At 39.4% G+C, this 18,567-nt stretch overlaps 1 protein-coding gene across 2 annotated transcripts in view; it reads left to right on the plus strand.

Annotated features, from left to right (window-relative positions):
* The window catches only part of sema4c (sema domain, immunoglobulin domain (Ig), transmembrane domain (TM) and short cytoplasmic domain, (semaphorin) 4C), an 87,208-nt gene that overhangs the window by 16,178 nt on the left and 52,463 nt on the right, over positions 1-18,567 (plus strand). For both annotated transcript variants that reach the window (XM_088300998.1, XM_088300991.1), the window contains exon 2: positions 12,636-12,751. The gene's annotated coding sequence lies outside the window, so the exon portion shown is untranslated. The remainder of the gene's footprint in view (positions 1-12,635; positions 12,752-18,567) is intronic.

Consider the following 18,567-nt stretch of genomic DNA (forward strand, 5'->3'; position numbering starts at 1 on the left):
GGTGCATGCACAAACACACACGCATGCTTACCACTATCAACTAAGCAAATTAAAATGTCCTACTTTTACCTCTTGAAGCACATTCTGTCTTTCTTGTGTGTATTTTTCGGAGGAGGGGGGTTATTGTTGAGAGCTTTTTGAAAAGTTGCTTTTCTTTGAACTAATTCAGTATCTCTTAATTTCAGTCTAATAAAAGATAAAATGACTTATCCCTTTTATTGATGTCAATTTGTATCTGAAAGCTGACAAAATGTCTGTGTAGTTAGCCCACCGCTGGTTTTGCCTGCTGATGTGGCTTCCATTAAACGGACTGAAAACAATTTTCCATCTCCAAATGACTGCTGAGCTTTTGTTTCCAGTGCTGACAGCATGCGAAGGCTCCAAGTGTGCATCACTTTTATTCAGAGGCAGGTTTGCAAATACCAGGCCAGACCAGGCCGCGTATAATTGATGAGTATTAGTAATGCATTGAAACAAATAATCTAACTGAAAAGAATTCCATGGAAAAAATGGTGATAAACCTACAATAAGAAACAATTGGTGTTTACTCCACTCACCCCCAAAAAAAAAAAAAAAAAAAAAAAGAAAAGTAACAAATTTATTCAGGTTTAGTGTCTGCCCCGTTCAAGTGTTATTATTTTGTATTTTTGTTTGATTGCTTGTCCCACTCAAATAATGGCTGAAAGTACATCTGGTCATACTTTTTTGTTATTTTTTGTTTTCACTTCACTCAAAACTCAACTCAACTCAAAGCATGATCATAATCCAGATTTTAGCCTGCAGCACAAAGCAAAAGATGAATCAAGCGACAGCTCGTAACTTCAAGCACCGGTAAGTCAAGCTAACACAGTACTGAGATTGGTTCACAAATTTTAAGTACATCAGTGAATCTGCTCCATTCATTGTCAAATTAGCGCCAAAGGGGCAATAATCATTAGTCAGTCAGTCTTCCTGGGACTGCGGCCCACCAACTGTCATTTTGCTTGTCCCAACACCGAAAGATACATTGAAAGCAGAATTGTCAATCATGTCATCTTAGGAGCCATAGAGTTTTACTTTGATCAGCAATATATTCTTAACACATCATCAACACTCGTTTAGAAATGCTGCAGGTTACCAAGCTTACTGTACATCTGAACAGGCGCATACTTAAAAGATGATGTCAGTATGGCCTGAGTTAGTTTTTATTCCCATAGACTAACTATAAATAAAATAAATGTCCACCGCCTTTCTGATAGAAGTAGGTTTTAGTGAATGTCATATCATGTTAATGGAAAATAAATTAGGTCTGTCTAGTACCAGCCTGGGTGAGTAATAAAAAAGAAATAAAAATAAACACTCAAACAAATAAATAATACTAAAACAACATCATAGCAAAGCTGCATGCACTGACAGTTTTCATTACAAACAAAACACATCTTAATATTTCTATAAAGCTCATTTTGTTGTTGCCATATGTGACTGAGATGTACAGTAAATGAAGCAATTATGTTTGTCAGCAGCTTTTGCCTCCCATAAAAATAAAAAAAAATGTGGTGAAAGCTGCCCGCCCATCTTGAAGATTTTCTTTTCGTAGTTTTTTTTTTTATTGGATGTCACATGTTGGTGTAAATGTGGCTTCAGATTTTTCCACCCTGTCAAGAATAAAATACATAGAGGGAGAAATAAAAACATTTGTTCTTCTCACTGACAAAATAATCTATTCAACACCTATAGATTCTCTCCTACATTCTTTGAAATTCCTATGACACTGACACATTCATGTTATAGTAACTGACTGTTATGTATTACTGTATTCATATAGTGTGCTTGTAATTTGACTTTGTGCAATTGGACTTATTGCATGTGGCTACAACGTAACAGCATCATCAACATTTGATCATCTCATCTTCACAAGTCCTGACACTTTCTTTTGCATTGGCTACAGGCCTGCTGTGCAGTGTCACAACAAGATATAATCCTTGTTGGTCATGGTGCCTGTGCTGACAGTTGTTTACCAGTTAGTATGCAGCTGAACATGATGCTGAATGCTCATGGCATCCCTTCACTGTTTTTGTCAGCAACCGTCAAACCTACAAACGCATGTATGCATGTAATTACTCATCGAATCGTGAGAAAACACTGACACATAGCATTAAAATTGTTTTGGAAAGTTTCAGTTACATAACTCATAGCACCATCTGTGTGCTCATTGTCATCTGATTTTGGTTTGTTTCATTTCCATCTTAACTCAATTTAAACCAAGGAGACATTATATGAAACAACTTTGGTTTTGGGGAATTATAATTACTTTGAAGCTAGACTTTTAATTGCTGCTAAAATTTCCCAGACACTTTGCTTCACTGCATAACAGTGATCCATGGTTGCATTGCGATTACAGTACAGTAGCTTCTTTATGTAGCACACACTAGCGTAGCTAATGCATACAAACACATGCGTAACGGAATTGGACTCACATGGTGTGACGGTGCATTAATGCACAAGTAAACTTATTAGTTCATGTTATTGGCTGTGCTGTAATCTGTCATGTGGGCCAGACTCACGTGTGCAACAACAAAAACAAAAATATCTCTTTGAAAGTCTAATCAGTTTGGCTCAGTCTGATTAGGTACTACAAATAACTGAGCCATATGTACCATTTTTGGGACTCTTTAGTTGGCTGATCAAATTTACGAATTGAGTTTATTCACATTGACTTATGCCCTCTACCCCGTTGTTAGTTTTCACTCTGGTATGAATTCTTGTATTTTAAGTTTTGTCTTTTTCTTAATGATTCGTGCACATTATAGTCAGATTACCGAGAGTAGGAACGTACAAAGTATTTAATTTGGTGAACATGGGGACATTCTTATCGGTTTTCAGCCTAACATTGTCACTGTTGAGTTGAGGCCCATGTCTTTTGTATCACCGGATGGCATGTGCCTTGTATTTCGCAGTCGCTCTTACTTTGGAAAAGCCGGAGGACTCACACTGAAAAAAAGATGTGACTTAAACTAAAATAATGTCTTAATTCTTATCAATTAATTAGGAAAAAACTGTTGCATTGCAAAATTAATAGATTCATCACATTTCTATTCCTCAGAACTTTTCTCAGTGCCCTAATTCCTGGCGCACAATATGCCTCAAGTGATGACAGTGAACCAGAACTAATATTAGGCTAACAGCATGATGAAAGAAGTAAAACGGTGTTGCTTTCCTGCTGAAACTAGTAAAGTTTTTTTTTCACTCAGAAATTAAAAATACATTTTACAAGGAGACTTTTTAAAATTTACTCAAGGCCGTTTGGTATATAACATATTGCAGGGAGCACAAGATCACGTTAGAATAAATTGATGTAGTCCAGCTTCCTTGTGTGTTGTAATAAATTGGTAATAAACAATAATGATGATTTCTGTTCTGGATTACACGATTGAGTTCACAGCAAAAGTCACCCTAATTGCTTGAATGTTGTCAACTTGAAATGATTTTGAGCCCTCCGAATATTGTCAAAATGTAACTTGAAATGACATCTCGATAATTACACCTCATAAAAAATTTCACCTATTTCTTTGTTTTTATCATAGCCTGATAGAAAAACTTTTATTAGATTTTGTTTTTTTTTAGTTTATGTACTGAATAATTATTTTTTAATTTAAAATGTTTGCAACATGTTTTAATCAAGCCCCACTACTAACATATCAGAATATAATGTGTTTTACTCTAGCTCATTTGTACATGCTTATAAAGACAAAGGGGAACCTGGAAGACTCTATTTTTGTGCTCAGTGCAAGTCTAGCGCAAAGTGCGGTCCAATTGTGTGTAATGCTAGCGATGGTAAAAAAAAAGAAAAAAAAACTTCTATCACAATTATAGGCCATTTTATATCTTGATAACGATGCGCTCTTTCGAAAAACGATCTTTTCAGTTATTCTATGATGGAAAAGTGAAGCTTCAAACTTGCCTCATGAAACAGTTGTATTTTTTACTCCTCTAAATGACACTGTTGATTTAAGTAAATAGGTTTAAAAAAATTTAAGTCGATACTTTGCGGCCAATGTTGAAAAGAGAGTGTGGCGGTATCACCAAAACGACATGGAGTGAACAAAGCCATTGTGCAGGTGAAGTCATCAAATGCCAGCACATCAGCTTAATCTATCTCAATCTAATTTAGTCGATCTGTTTTTAACATGAAGTTAGTTCTTTCTTTTAAAATGTACACAGCAGCACAGTTTCAGCAAGCACATGCTCAAACATCCTGATTGGAGTTCATCACTTGACCAATCCCTGCAGTCACACTTGGTGAAAAACAGCCCCTCGTATGGTTTTAATAAAGTCCTATGAGCACCTGCTTACAAACAAAAAGCCTCTGTTGCATACAGAGGCTTTTCACAGTCAATGATCATGAGTGTGTGAGATAGCTCGGGGGGCACTTCATGGGTGTCTTCATGATCCCGGGTCAAGCTTTAACGTGCCAGAATAACCTCTGAAGTGCCCACATTTAGCACTCTCCATGACACCATTACTGAAAACACACGCGAATGTTGACTTGCACAAGAACAGTATAAGCAGACTCAATCATTCCCATGCTTAAATGCAAATTTTAATTTCCTATATATCCCTCAAACACACAAACAGACACACACAAACACCTGTCATCCTTCCTCAGGCTCATTTTGTAGAGATCCATCGCGCTCCTCTGCTGTCAGTGGGAACAAATGAGCCAGGGCATGTTTCTTAGTGCCTCTTAGTGCACGTGTACAGGCCAAACTTCCTGTCTGTCTCACCTCACTTTCTTCTGCTTTACTGACACCCACACATGCACGCACACACACACACACACACGCACGCAGAATCTAACCTGCTCCGCACTGTTACCCACAGACAGATCACTGACACATAGTCTCCTGGCAATGTTGCATTGTGTATGAGTGTGCATGTTGCATTTGTGTAGTTATGCGTGTGCATGTGTGTGTGTGTAGTCACAGACTTCCCACCCCTACTGTGTCAGTCTGGCAAGTGCCATTTCACAAGGAGCTGACGAGGGGAGTCACGATGGAGGGAAGGCGAGGGCCTTGATGCAAGTGTGTTTGTTGTCAGAAGGTTTATTAATAAAAATGACCTCAGCTGCTCAGAGGCTGCGTCGCTTTCTTCACTTTTTCTTTCTGTCTTTCTAAACACACACAAGTCACTGAAATAATCATTATTTTGAGAAGCTATTTTATTTGTGTATTCATGAATAAATAAATGTTAGTCTATCTTGTGTCTTTCTTCATCTTTATTTATTTTTTTGCAAGAGTCTGAGAATGCTGCACTCCTGATTGTGTGGACGAAGATTCTTGCGTGCATCAAATCTGGGTCTACGTGGATGTAACAGGGATAATCCTTTAGGATCTGACTTCTTTTTGTTTCATGCTACGTCGATGCGATTATGTGCATCATTATGTTGGGCTAAGTAGGTTGAGTCCTTGTATGCATGGTTGCAGATATACCTGCGTCAATTGGACACAAATATGAAATAAATGATCCTGTTTGTGTCAGACATCGTGTGTCATATTTTTATATTTTTGACATGACATGGAAAGGCGATTCTAGGCCCACTGCACACCCAAAAGTGTACAGGGGAGCAGGAACTGGTTGGTGACTTCTGAGCTGTGCCAAGATGCTCTTGAGTAGGATACGAAACAGTTAACTGCCCAGGAGTGTGACCTTGCAGGAACTTTCAACCTGTCACTTGATGCATTTCATTGCTGTTGTATGTGTGTAATGCACACTAATACAGCAGATATTAGCAGTGACAATAAAAGATTAGATGTTTGTGCCAAGTTTTACTATTGCAGAAGATACCCAACTAATGAGCTGGCAAAATATGAGGTGATGAGTAATGTGCTGAATAGGGCCAGAACGTTTAAATTGGATTCCATATCAACTGAATCTGAAGTCAGATAGCGTTGAGGTAGACATTGCCGGTAGTGGGAGGTGATTTTTGTTTGTAGGGCGAGGGCATCAGTCCCTGTAGACTGTAGCTGGAGTTTGTGCAGGATCTGAAAGGGCACAGTAGTTACCACGGAAGGGGAGGGGCACTTTAAGTTTGCCCTCTGTGTGCCCCGACAGAGAGAACACATGCAGGCCAATAGGGACTGCAAGTCAACAAAGTACAGCCATAAAAGGAAAGTTTGGGATTCATGTTGTCATACAGAATTACATGAAAGGACAAATGCAAATAAACAATATATAAGGTTTGTCAGGAAGGTTCCAGGATTGGGATAAGCAAAAATTAATCCCTCTCATTTTTGCAGCCTTCTTTGCCACATCTTCATACACAACAGAAACAATGTCCAAGGATCCTTTTCTGCGTCATTTTCGTGGCCATCTTCATTTCAGGCACATTTTCAAAATGAATCTCTTTGACGACCCCTTTGGACTCAGGAAAGCATTAAGAAAATCACTTATCACCAAGTCAGGATGAGTAGAGGGTTAACTCCATCAGAGTGAAGTTGGTTTGAGCCAGGAACTGTCAGATGCTCAGGCTATTGTGAGCATGCGTGCTGTCACGATGAAGCAGCCACGACTTTTTGGGCCACTTTTCCTTTAGCGAACAAAGAATTTGCTACTGGATGTCTTTGTTGATGTGCTGATTGATTGTCTGGCTCGCATTGAAGGGGAAAACTCATTGTTAGAAATATATCTTTTGTGTCAGTAGTCCAGAATATTTCCAACACATTTTGTCCTAATACAATAGAAACACTTTCAAACATTGCATGAATGGATATTTGCACAAATTGATTCATAACACTAAACATTCTTAATTATTAAAAATCCTCCAGCCTTGTAAGGGTGAATATTTGTTATTTCAGGTGCAGCTCCTTTTTGGGTGGAAAGAGGGTGATGATGTTGAAGTTGTTGAAGTGGAAAGCTAATGAAAGGGGATATGATTGCCTGGTTATTTCAAATGATAAGAAGTGCGAAACCATGAATTTTAACGTGAGTGATTTCATCACTAAGATAACAGGATGCAGAGATTTGGAATAATTTTACGTGGGGAATTATACACATTTATCACACATTCCACCCTTGATTAATGAAATTTCCCAATTAAAAATATGTAGTGATTGTATTATTCTTAGAGGACAAAAGAAGGGTCAAGAGAAATGGATTCAAAATCACACTCAAATGGAAAAGAACAATTACATTACAGACTGAAACAACTTGTGTGAATTGACGAATGCTTGAATGCCACTGATGAGACCACAAACCCATTCTGGGCCACTTTATGACGCTCCATTATGTTAAGGTTGTCGCCCCTTTCTTTTCTGAGCAGTGTACTTTCTGGCCAGATTTTCATTGGAGCGATGCAATAATGTTAAAATGTTCCGCGCTCAATTTCACCGTCCTGAGCTGCAATGTGTAGAGCGGGGGGGTTTGATGTAAAAATTAAATAAAATACCTTTTCAACTACATTCTTCAAACAGAGCACATCCAGTATTGGTAATTATTAATGATGTTAAGTTGTTGATTTTGACTCATCATCAATGTGAAAAACACAAGTAAAAGTACTCCGGTGAAAGAAGCTGGATTGCTGCCCATTTTGTCTATGTGCCTGTTTTTGCAGCAAAGATATGTTTGGATTTATTCCTTTATGAGCTAGATATTGGGACCTTGTTCTGACAAGGTCAGGGTTCAACCCGGTGCTTTACCATCACATCCTCGCACTTGCATAAATACACCTCAGGCGGCACACAAACATGCACACAAAGCCCTCTCTACCTTCACCTTCACTGCTCTCATTTAATTGGGTTTCTCCTAACTCACAAATATTTTAATCGAGTCAAGTCAGACCATCATAATGCCTCTTTTCTTTAACTGTTTAGTTGAAAATGTCTCACATTTAACATTGAACAAACTTCCACCAGTTAAAACTGTTAACCGATTATAGGTGGTTAGTTTTATGACATGTGCAAATAAATTACACTTTACAATCAAGGGGATAGCTAAGGATACAAAAAAAACAAACATCTGTGAACGTAATGCTTTTTCTTGAAACTGCTTTTCCCACTGCTAGAAATCCGGTCGCCACATTCTGGCTGTCTGTAATGCTAGAGGCTTTGATCGCATCTTCGCTGCAGGCTGCACTTACAAAGTTTGGAGCTGGAAAAGTGTGTTTTCTTGTGGCGATGGTAATGTAAGGGCATTCATCAAAATAGCAAACAGCTCACCACCAATTTTCAGCAGTAATTTTACATCTCTAAGTAAAGTGCATGAAGTGAAAGGTTTTACCTTTTTTTTTCCAAATAGTTTCACCGAAATTATACAAGATGCAAAGTACTCTTCACATAACACTTTACATCCCTGACTTGAACAGTGGACTTTTGCTTTTCAAGTCTACTTGGTCTCTTTGATTTGTGCTTGTATGCAGCGTTTGGCACACAACCCACCGGAAATACAGGCAGCATAATAAACAAAACTTGGCGAATTATAGAGTAAGTACGGTACCACACTTTTGGAATGACGAGGTAGAAAGGAAGGAAGCGAAAGAACAAGCATAGATGACGCATAGTTACGTCATGACGTCCGTGCGTCACCGTTCCAATCGAGTGATTTAGAAGTGGGAGGTAACTCTGTCCGAATGTTATTCTGAATGACTCAGAAATGGAAAAAATGACCTTAATCCGAATATTAACTTTATGTAAATGTAGTCAATATCTTGCCAAATAAAATATCAGCACTGATCTTGAAAAGCTTGTATTCCAGTAACTCTATGTTATTTTAAACACCTCAGAGCAGGGAGAGTATAATATTAGTATAGTATATTTTGAGTTGTTCTTTACAATTAAGTTTTATTTCATATTGACTTTTGTTTTTTAAATTCAGTTAGTTTTAATTCATTATTAGAGCTTTTTTTTTCAATTTATTAGTTTATTTTGTCGAAAATGTTTCGTCTTGGTTTAATTTTATTAGTTTTACTATTAGGTTGACAGGTTTTGACATTTAAAGTATTTGTTTGGTGCAAGATAATAAAAAAGGTCACTAAGTGTTGTGTAATAAACTAGAATCCTAAAACTATTGTTGGGGGGAATGGTAACATAAATGGCAATATATAATATCTCAATGTTGTTAAAAGTGAAGAAAGTGTGCTAGAAACAGGAAGTTGACACACAGGATTTATCCTTTATGGCCCACATAAAATGAGATTGCGGGCCAGATCTGGCCCCCGGGCCTTGAGTTTGATGCCTGTGTTCTGTAGTATGGGCATGCAGCATTGCCAAACATACTTAAAATGAAGCCCAGATGCTCATGTTTCATATTAACTCACAATGATGAAAATGAAGGACATTTTTGCTATGATGATAGTTAATCTTATTAAGAGTTGTACACGTAAGCTGTAGTTTCAGTTAGTTTTTGTTTTTAATAAAGCATTTTTATTTTATTTCGTGAACGAAACGGTTTTGTTTTTTTTCTTTCAATTACAATTTTAGTTATTTTGTTAGTTTTTGTTAACTGTAATAACCTTGCCAGAGAGGCAGTATTCATATGTGGAAGAAGACAAATTTGTCAACATTTAGCTTTATATCGGTCACGCCATGCTACTCTGACTAATCGATCCAATACTTGTGTATGGATTGACGACTCTCGTGAGGAATCTTGGTGGAGATTGACTTTGTCGGGCTGCGATGCTTATAATATTCCGAGCAAATGACGACCTCAATTTTAGCTCATAAATCACAACCTGCAGTAATGAGCTACACTTAAAGGGGTCAAAGTTTATGACTAAATCACGACAGAGGACAAAGCCTGTAAAGGCTCACTGCAGACCAATTTTGGTGGGAGGTGGGAGTACTCTCTGCCCTTGGCCAGATGTTCACCAAACAGGGAGTGTGATTGTGTGTCATCAGGAAGATTTTCGGAGAGTGCTCAGCTCTAATGGATACTGGCATGCCATTTTGTTGGACTTTTATTGCCTCCTCCAGTCCTCTCTCCTATTAGAGCTGTCATTACAACCGTGCGCACGTGCAGTTACGTGCACGAGCTCCACACGTAGACACACACTTTGGCACATGCTCAAATCTTGGGCCTTTGCATCCGATTAGCATCCCATTGCATTGTCTTGTAGAGAGATCAAACTGAGCACAGAGTTGGGCTCCTGTCGGGGCTCATTGGAGGATGTGACGGGTACATAGTTGCTCCATTTTCACTCAGCTCATCAGGGGGCTGTCAGCTCTGACAATATCAAATTAGGCGCAATGCAATTAAAGGTCCTAGCTGTCACAAGTGAGCCTGATGGACAAGGCTTGTATAGTACCAGCATGCCGGCTCACATATTAACACACTTTAAGGCTGTTAGAAATGTACACTTTGCATGTTCGCACACATGAAAGCATGTCCTCCCCCCACCTGCAAGCACCCTGTAAGTGCGGGTTTAAACTGTTAGTCATTGCTGATTCACAAGCCTCTGGCTGCTTGCCACTTCGTCCCTCTCGGCGCTGACTGTCAAACACACAGACAGGCAGCAAGAGGCTGGAGGTATGTCTATGACAGGGTGTTTGGTGTTCTTAAAATCCTGTTTTTTAACGAAACCGCCTTTTACACCACTTTGCTCCGCTCTCATTTTTGGCCTCCCTTGCGTGTAGCTGCTTCGAGCCCAGCTTGGTGTGCATTAGTCGATCCGCGCATGGACGCATGCATATTTAAGTTTGAGTGTGTGCGAGTGTTTCTTCAGAGCCTTGCAGTATTTTGGCTCCTGTGTTCTCCTGGATGAAGCCAATGGAAAGCTGAGGTCTGGATGACTTACTCATTTAGGAAAAATCTACCAGCGATGGCCAGCGTGCTGCCATGCAGTCAGATAATCATTTGTTTGCAGACTAATGTTGAGTACATCTGAAATGTAAGCAATATTTGTAAAGAACATTATGAATGGTGCAGCAAAATGCCCTTTTGGTTAACATGTCTGCCTCACAGTGGAGAGGTCCCGAGTTTGAATCTCAGACCTACCTGTGCGGAGTTTGAATGAGGATTGGTTTTGTGTTAATGCTTATTTGTCGATACGTGTCATCCGCTCATGACCAATGCAGTGTACTCAAGCTCGGGCCCGCACGTGACATTAATGACCATTATATAAAATGAATGAATAGCCATTTGTACATCTGTCCCAACTGAAAGTAAAGGAAAGAGATGAGATGTGATGTGACAAATGTACACAAACACATGCATGACCGTAAGAAAATGAAGTAATAAATATTTACTGTCCTTGTTATGTCTTTCCTTAACACTCATTCACTTAATAAGAATATAATAACAATGTAATAGCAAATAAAAAAAATATCATATTTGTCAAAACAGTCATTGTGTATTGACCTTCGAGTACATGAACGAATGTGGTCACAGCAGGCATAAGGTTAGAGTGAATCTCTGCCACCTAGTTGTTAGCTGAGCGCATGTCGAAGGACACACTCTCACTACGCCGGAACGTCAAGTTTGGCGCTGACAGTTCAACTAAAATGGCAAACAAGTGCAACATGCCTTGTGCCAGCACAAAAATCAGGAAACATCAGCATTTCCACATTTCAGTTTATGAAGTTCCCTCAGTGTTATTGTAACACTCCATCATGAAAAAGGTGCTTCGATGATGACGAACAATTGACACATTTTTCTCGGATAAATAAGAGGCTCAAGTTGGGTATGAGTGATCCCCCCACACATCATGTACGACATGAGTCATAATGACTGTATTAATAAATACACAGACAAAAAGTGTTTATTTCTTTAAAATGCAAACTCCCCCTATAGTTTGTAAATGGACTAACCACAAGGTTTTCTGCACAATCGACATTTTCTTGAATTCTCTCAATCAAATCTATTTTTTTACTCATTATAGCACAATGCTATGAAGCTGAACATCTAGAGGCTAGTTTGGCGACTTTGGTGACTCAAGTATGATGGTGTCGGAGGTTTTTGTTTCTTCCTTTGTTCACTGCCTCTTTGTAACCCAAGCCAGCCCACATGGTTCGAACACTATCGGCACGGCCCTTGGCACTTAGTGAGCCATTGATGTTGACATGATGCTGATCCTGCTCTCTGCTCATGTGCACACACAAAACCTGATCTGCTGTGTGAACATTGGGATCCACTGTATGTGAGCCTTGAGGGCTGAGGGTTGTGTGTAACAGTGTGTGAGTGTGTGTTCAAGTTAAACCTTTTGTCAACCCTCATCCATCCATTTCTATACGGCTTATCCTGTTCAGGGATGCGGGAAGCTTGAGCCCATCACAGCTGACTTCAGGTAAAAAGTGGACTATACTATGGACCGGTCAATGACAGGGCATATATTGTGCTTAGGGGTGACTTTGTCGACTTTCATGTGCAAGTTTGTGTTACGGACTTGAACCTTGGAAAGTGATCTGAAGTCTCTTTATTCCAAATATCTATCACATTTGGTTAGTTGATCAATCTCATAGTTTGTGGAATTGGGCAAGTGTGTGATCTGCCATTCAATGTGATCTTGCAAGTGGCTGCAGGTGTGTGTCTGTGCAAGTTTACAATCCCCAACTTGTGGATAAGCCAATAATATGTATGGAAAATAAATGATTAAAGCACCTATGGCAAACTTATTTGGGCCTACATAAATTTACTCACTGCCCCTATCTTTGTGCTCTCTCTTTTAGTGTCATGTGACCTTCATCTGAATAGAGTCTCCCTGCTGGACGTATAAGAAAGGAAGAAAATTTACAGACACAGTGAGGCGGAGAAGAATAACAAAGGACGTGCAAACAAAAAAAGGGTAAGGAAAGGAAAAAAAACTATAAACATCTGTGTTGTTGAGAAATACAAATGAAAAATGCTGAAAGGACGGAGACGGTGCGTCCGTGAGCATGTGTCGGTGTGTGTGAGTGTGAGCGCATTGAGGGTGTAAAACGAGGCAAAAATGAAAAGAAATAAGAAATTAAATATGCAGATGGAAAGGAAATCCATGGTGCACGGGGGGAGGGTGATACTTGTCAAAACAGGACGTGGAAATTACAGGCAATTTTGGGTACGCCCTAAAAGAAATCATTTTGGTGCGAGACAAAGAGAAAGTAAAGAGACGGGGCATGAGCTGGGAGATAAGAAAGACGCAAACACAAAGACAAGGAGCGAGACAGAGAGGGGAAAATTGAGGTGAGGTAAGATATTGGATGTCAGCTCTGAAAGCATTTCTTGTAGGGAAATACTGAAGGTTTTGCGCGTGTGTGCTTGTGCTCGCATGCATATGTGTGTGTACAGGTATACGTATAATGGTGCACTAGTTTAGATGGAACTCAAAAAACAGGAGACGTCGAACTAGAGGGAGAAAATAGAAATATATCAAATAAATATTTGGAGTTTAGACCTGCCGCTAGGATATGTGAATTTTAATTTTTGATAATGGATTTTATTTTGCGAGACACACCTGCTTCTTTGTGAGTCAAAGACTGCTATCACTCGCAGTAATAAATAAACCACATCGAAGCAGTACTCAAAAAGAAAAATGCTCAGCCTGATAGGTCGAGCTCCATAAATGCTGGTATACTTTTGGAAGGAAACTGGCCCTCCAAGGATGACAATTCTTAACAATTTCAAGTATATATACTAAACTAAAAGTGGGGTTTGACTTCAATCTTCTTGTTGCACGTGAGCCATCCCAGCTGACTTTGGGCTCGAGGAAGGGTACACCCTGGACTGGTTGCCACTCACAGGGCACAAACAATACACAAAGAAAAAAAATCACATTCACATTCTCATCTTTATACAATTTGGAGACTTGAACCGAACATGCAAGTGTTTGAAATCCTACACAAGCACAGGTAGAACGCGCTAACGGAATTCGGACACCCAAAACTCAGAAGTCGACTATGCTGCTTGCTATTTGTTTTAGTAGACAAAATGTTGATGTTAGCGTTATTATTATGCTGAATTCTTCAGTGATAAATAAGTTTTCCCCACCAAGTAGGCAAATCTTGTTACATTATTATTCCATCCATTACCTAAGCCCCTTCGCACGCGGGTCACGGGGGTGCTGGAGCCTATCCCAGCTGTCTTCGGGCAGTAGGCTGGTTTTTACTTGAGTGTATAGCAGAGCCAGTGGAAGTTTTAACCATAAAGTAGGCACAACCCACAAAAGTGAGTCTGTTTATTATTTACGAGTCCCAATCCCCTTTCACTGCTGACGCCCAACCTATGTCCTTGTCATAGCAGCATACTGGATGTGAGGAGATATGGCTGTGTGTATGTGTGATGCTTGTGATGAATGTCTCTCTTATTTACAATCCGTTGTCAGCTTGATGGGGCAACCAGGATCTACGGCGGACTTTAGTAAAGTGACTCCGGATAAAAAAGTCATTTTTATCCAGTGACAAAATGCGGGGGCTCGGAAGCAAATTCAGGGTGTTCTTAATTGCATCCGAAAAAGACGTATGAGAAGAACAAGCGACACATATGCATCCCACGTACTGCGGTAGTGATGCGAGGGGAAATACAGCTTCAGGTAATAATTCAGCAATCCATATTTTTACTCAAAGTCGACATGTTTGCCTCTCCTTTCTGAATCCCAATGCGCTTATCCCACGTCCACTCTAATAATTGCGTGTCTGTCTTTCTGTCTTTCACAGTTTGTGGGGATATTGGCTGTCCAGGTTTGTTCTGACAGGATGCCATCATAGCGCTTGAGTGAGGAAAACAGGCTTGGACGGGGAGAGAAAAGGGGAAAGGAGGGGGCTTTGACAGGGAGATGAGATAAGGGAGGAAATGGAGGGTGAAGGGAATGCAGGAAAGATGGTGGAGGTTATATACATCACAACAGCCTGACACTTGTCAGGTAGAAGCAGATTAAATGTTTCACTTAACAGCGTACCCTTTCACACATCTTGTTACAACCCAACGTTGACACAACCTTGTAGACATGCAATATAACACTTTTTCCTTTCAATTATTATCCAATTTTTACAGCACTTGTCCTCATTCGGGTCGTGGGTGACCTGGAGCCTAGTCCAGGTAAATTTGGACAAGAGGCTGTACACACTGGGGACTGGTTGCCTGTTAATCCGAGGGCAGCTCTTAATTACCACATCAAAACATCCTGCATTTTAGGCATGGTTTAGATCAGATGCGCACTCAGAGTACAAATGGCACACATCTTTACTTTGATGCTTATTCCATTTTTCACTTGCACCTCCACAGGGCACAGAAGCAATACTCAGTAAATTGATTGATATTGAATTGAAAAGTGAATTATTAAAATCATATTTTTGAAGTGAAAAAGCGGGAGCGGCGGATTGGAAATATTTCTTAGTAGGCATAGGAACTGATGAAAATGTATTATTTATAATTTGATTTATACTGTAATTTAATTGAGTAAAACTGATTATAGATCCAATTTAATATTGATTCTCATGTCAATTCCTTTTAGGTGAGGGATATAATACAAATGTTGCATAGACGCTTATCATTATGCAGATATTATATAATAAAAAATAAAAAAAGTTGTTTCCTCATGAAGCTGTTCATTTTTATTTCCAGATACAGTTAATTTCATCTCCTGACTGGCAATTTTCTCTAAGCTAATTATATTTAAAAAACACATATTTATAAAGAAAAACAATCAAATAGAAAAACCATAAATACCAGTAGAACTTAACACAAATATCCAGTGAAAAATTCCACTAAAAAAATATCTGGTCGTACAACCTGCTCTCGAGACCGTGCACTGTTGTTGTGTATGTTGTAATGTTGTGCTATGACCAAGGTAGTTTGTACCCATGCTGCTGTAGCAGTGCCGTAACCAAGTATTTGAGGGTGATGTAGTCGAGTTGCTGCAGTTGCATAATCTTCATTTATTTTTCATACAATGATAGGCTCAGCCGTCACTCTTCTACACAAAAAGAGCACATTTGTGACGCTGGTCCTGTCCTAGGCGCAAAGCCAAGGTACCTTCGTCTTCCGGGTACAATACATTTTAACATGCTTGTGCCATGCTAGAAAAGTTGAATACAGTCCTTACTTGTGACATCACTAATGTGCCACGTTTCAGTAATCAAAAAGCAAAATCAACAGGCAAGCAAATAATTATACGAATCTAATTACTCGAAACAGATTCTTAAAAAGAACCATTTTTTTATTCCCATCCCTATTACGTACTTCTGGAATGTATTGATGTGAAAAGGTATTTGGAATGGTTTCCATGCCAGACAACCAATAATAGAAAAGGTACCGGCAATCAATTTGTTGAAATGCCAACCGTCTTATGTAGGGTTGTGGACGTTTGATGCAGGGTCATATGACATGATCTATAAGGTACACTCTGGACCAGTCTATCATATACAATATAATCGACGGAAACATACATTAAGTTGCAGTCTCAAATTAGCTCGAACCCAAAACCCGCTTTCGCTAATCGTGTACCGTCGAACCAGCGTTTTCCTATTCCGACTCCTTTTCTAGGACGGCATGAAAGCCCTACAGTGAGTAAACAGCATAGCTGCGATTTATTGACAGACTGGTTACCAGTGTAATTGGCTTCCTCTGATTTGGGAGGGTGGTGAAGGTAACAGAGTGGATGCTAGTGGGTGCGAGAGAGAGAAGGGATAAATTAAACGGTAAGACTCTGTACCCACTGGTTAGCGTTGCAGGCGAGACTGGTTCTTACTCAAAATTCTGATTGGGCCTTGGTTTTTAACAGCCAATTATAGCTCCCCCTCTCTAGTTGCAACACCTGAAGAAAGCCTCCACGGTCACTGAAAGCTCTCCACAGAAAAAGAGCTGCCTAGTAAGAAATTATGCCAATCAAAGTGTCCTCATATGGACACCACACAGATTTCCATGCGAGAAGTTTCATGATGTTGGCCAGTGTAAACTGTTTGACACTCCTCCATCCTGTAACAGAAGTCCTCGTCTCACTATCGATCCCTGTTTATCTTCCTGTAAACCTGCAACACTTTTCTCTCATATTTGCCGGTCCATTCCAGACACTCCTCTCCTACCACCATATTGCTATTGATCGTTTAGTGTGTTCAAGAGAGGAGGTAGTGGTTAATGTAAAGCTGTGTCTGGAGGAGAGCTGCTTGAGGTTCACCTATCGCCCTTCACCCCCTAATAGACCCAATCAAGCTCTAATAGACCCCAGGTTTAAACATCAGCACGCTACTGACTTCTTTCTCCCCTCGTTTTTATTTCATGCCTCTCCCTTCCTTCCAAACATATCTCGACAATGGCTGCTACGGCCATCTATATGCATTGATTTCAATCCAGTATAAAGGAAAACATTTGCTGAATATGGATGCATTTTCTCTGAATTGACCTGCTTTGCATTGTTTGCATCTTTTATGCCCAATGTAAGCTAAGTGCTGACTTTTCACAGCTTTTGTTCTCTCTTCTGAGTGCCTTGCTCAAGGGCAGCTTTAGAACCCGTTGAGTCAGCAGCATATTGTGGAGCGAAATTGTATGCAAGTTTTTGTTTAGTTTTAGTCTTTAAGTGCTTTGAAAAATAGTAAAATAACACCTCTGTAATTTTAGATCTGTTCTAGCTACAGTTTATTTGTGTTTTGTACTTTTTATTTATGAGCTTGGAAGTTGTCATTAAATGTTCTTTTAAAATGATGAATGATATCATCCGCAATACAGACACCCACCGCAGATCAACTGGCTCTGGTCCGAGTGAAAATATTGTGATGAAGTTTTTAATCATGATTATTATTAAAATGTAGCTTCCGACACAGCTGTTCAAAATGCTATTTGAACGATGTTTAATTGAATTTATTGCCTTGTAACGTTCACCATGTCTGACAGAAAATGACGATACAAAGTCATTAAACATGATTACCCTTCCTGTCTTAGTATAATTTGATCTCAAACATGCAAATAATGCCATACTGCCAATGTATTTCTTTGGGAAATACAAAAAAAGAATACATTAATCATTAATGGTGATGTACAAGCACCGTTTGTCTGTTTTTAATCATTGCATTATTTTTAATAGTATGTCGATGACAGTTTTCCCCAATATTTTTTTTTGTTGAGCTGAAAACCGATACCAGCACCTCCCACCAGAGAGGGAGGGCTGTAGGTAATGAGATGAGACTCCTTGACGTCACCATTTGACGGAGACGTGTGCTTAGGATGATACCATGTCATCTGCGTCCGAAGTTTTCTATCCCCACAAATGTCCATTTTATGCCTCATGTTTCAAGTGGGATTAAATTAAAGTCAAATCTCAACACTGTTATGCTTCGCAACTTTGCAAATGCACTGCAGCTCATATTATCTTCGATCAGTTGCCATGACAACACAAATCTACAATCATTGAGTCAAATATTTTATGTATGAGTATGAGTATTTATTTGCATATAAACCATGTTTATGGTTTTCTGTTAAATCTTGCAGGAGTTATTTATTTTAAGAATACTTTGTAAAGAATTACTGGAGAAAGAGAGAGCGAGAGAGCAACATAGTGAGACCGAGGTTGGAGGCAGGGATGGAGAGAAGGATAGAGCGAGAGAGAGAGAGAGAGAGAGAGAGAGAGGTGTCATGTGATGGACTTATCTTCGATTATAAGCGGTTCAGATAATGGATGGATGGATGGTTGAT

This window comes from Idiotropiscis lumnitzeri, chromosome 1 (genome assembly GCF_059441095.1).
Source record: "Idiotropiscis lumnitzeri isolate Australia: NSW breed Sydney's pygmy pipehorse chromosome 1, RoL_Ilum_1.0, whole genome shotgun sequence".
In the NCBI taxonomy this organism is placed as follows: Eukaryota; Metazoa; Chordata; class Actinopteri; order Syngnathiformes; family Syngnathidae; genus Idiotropiscis; species Idiotropiscis lumnitzeri.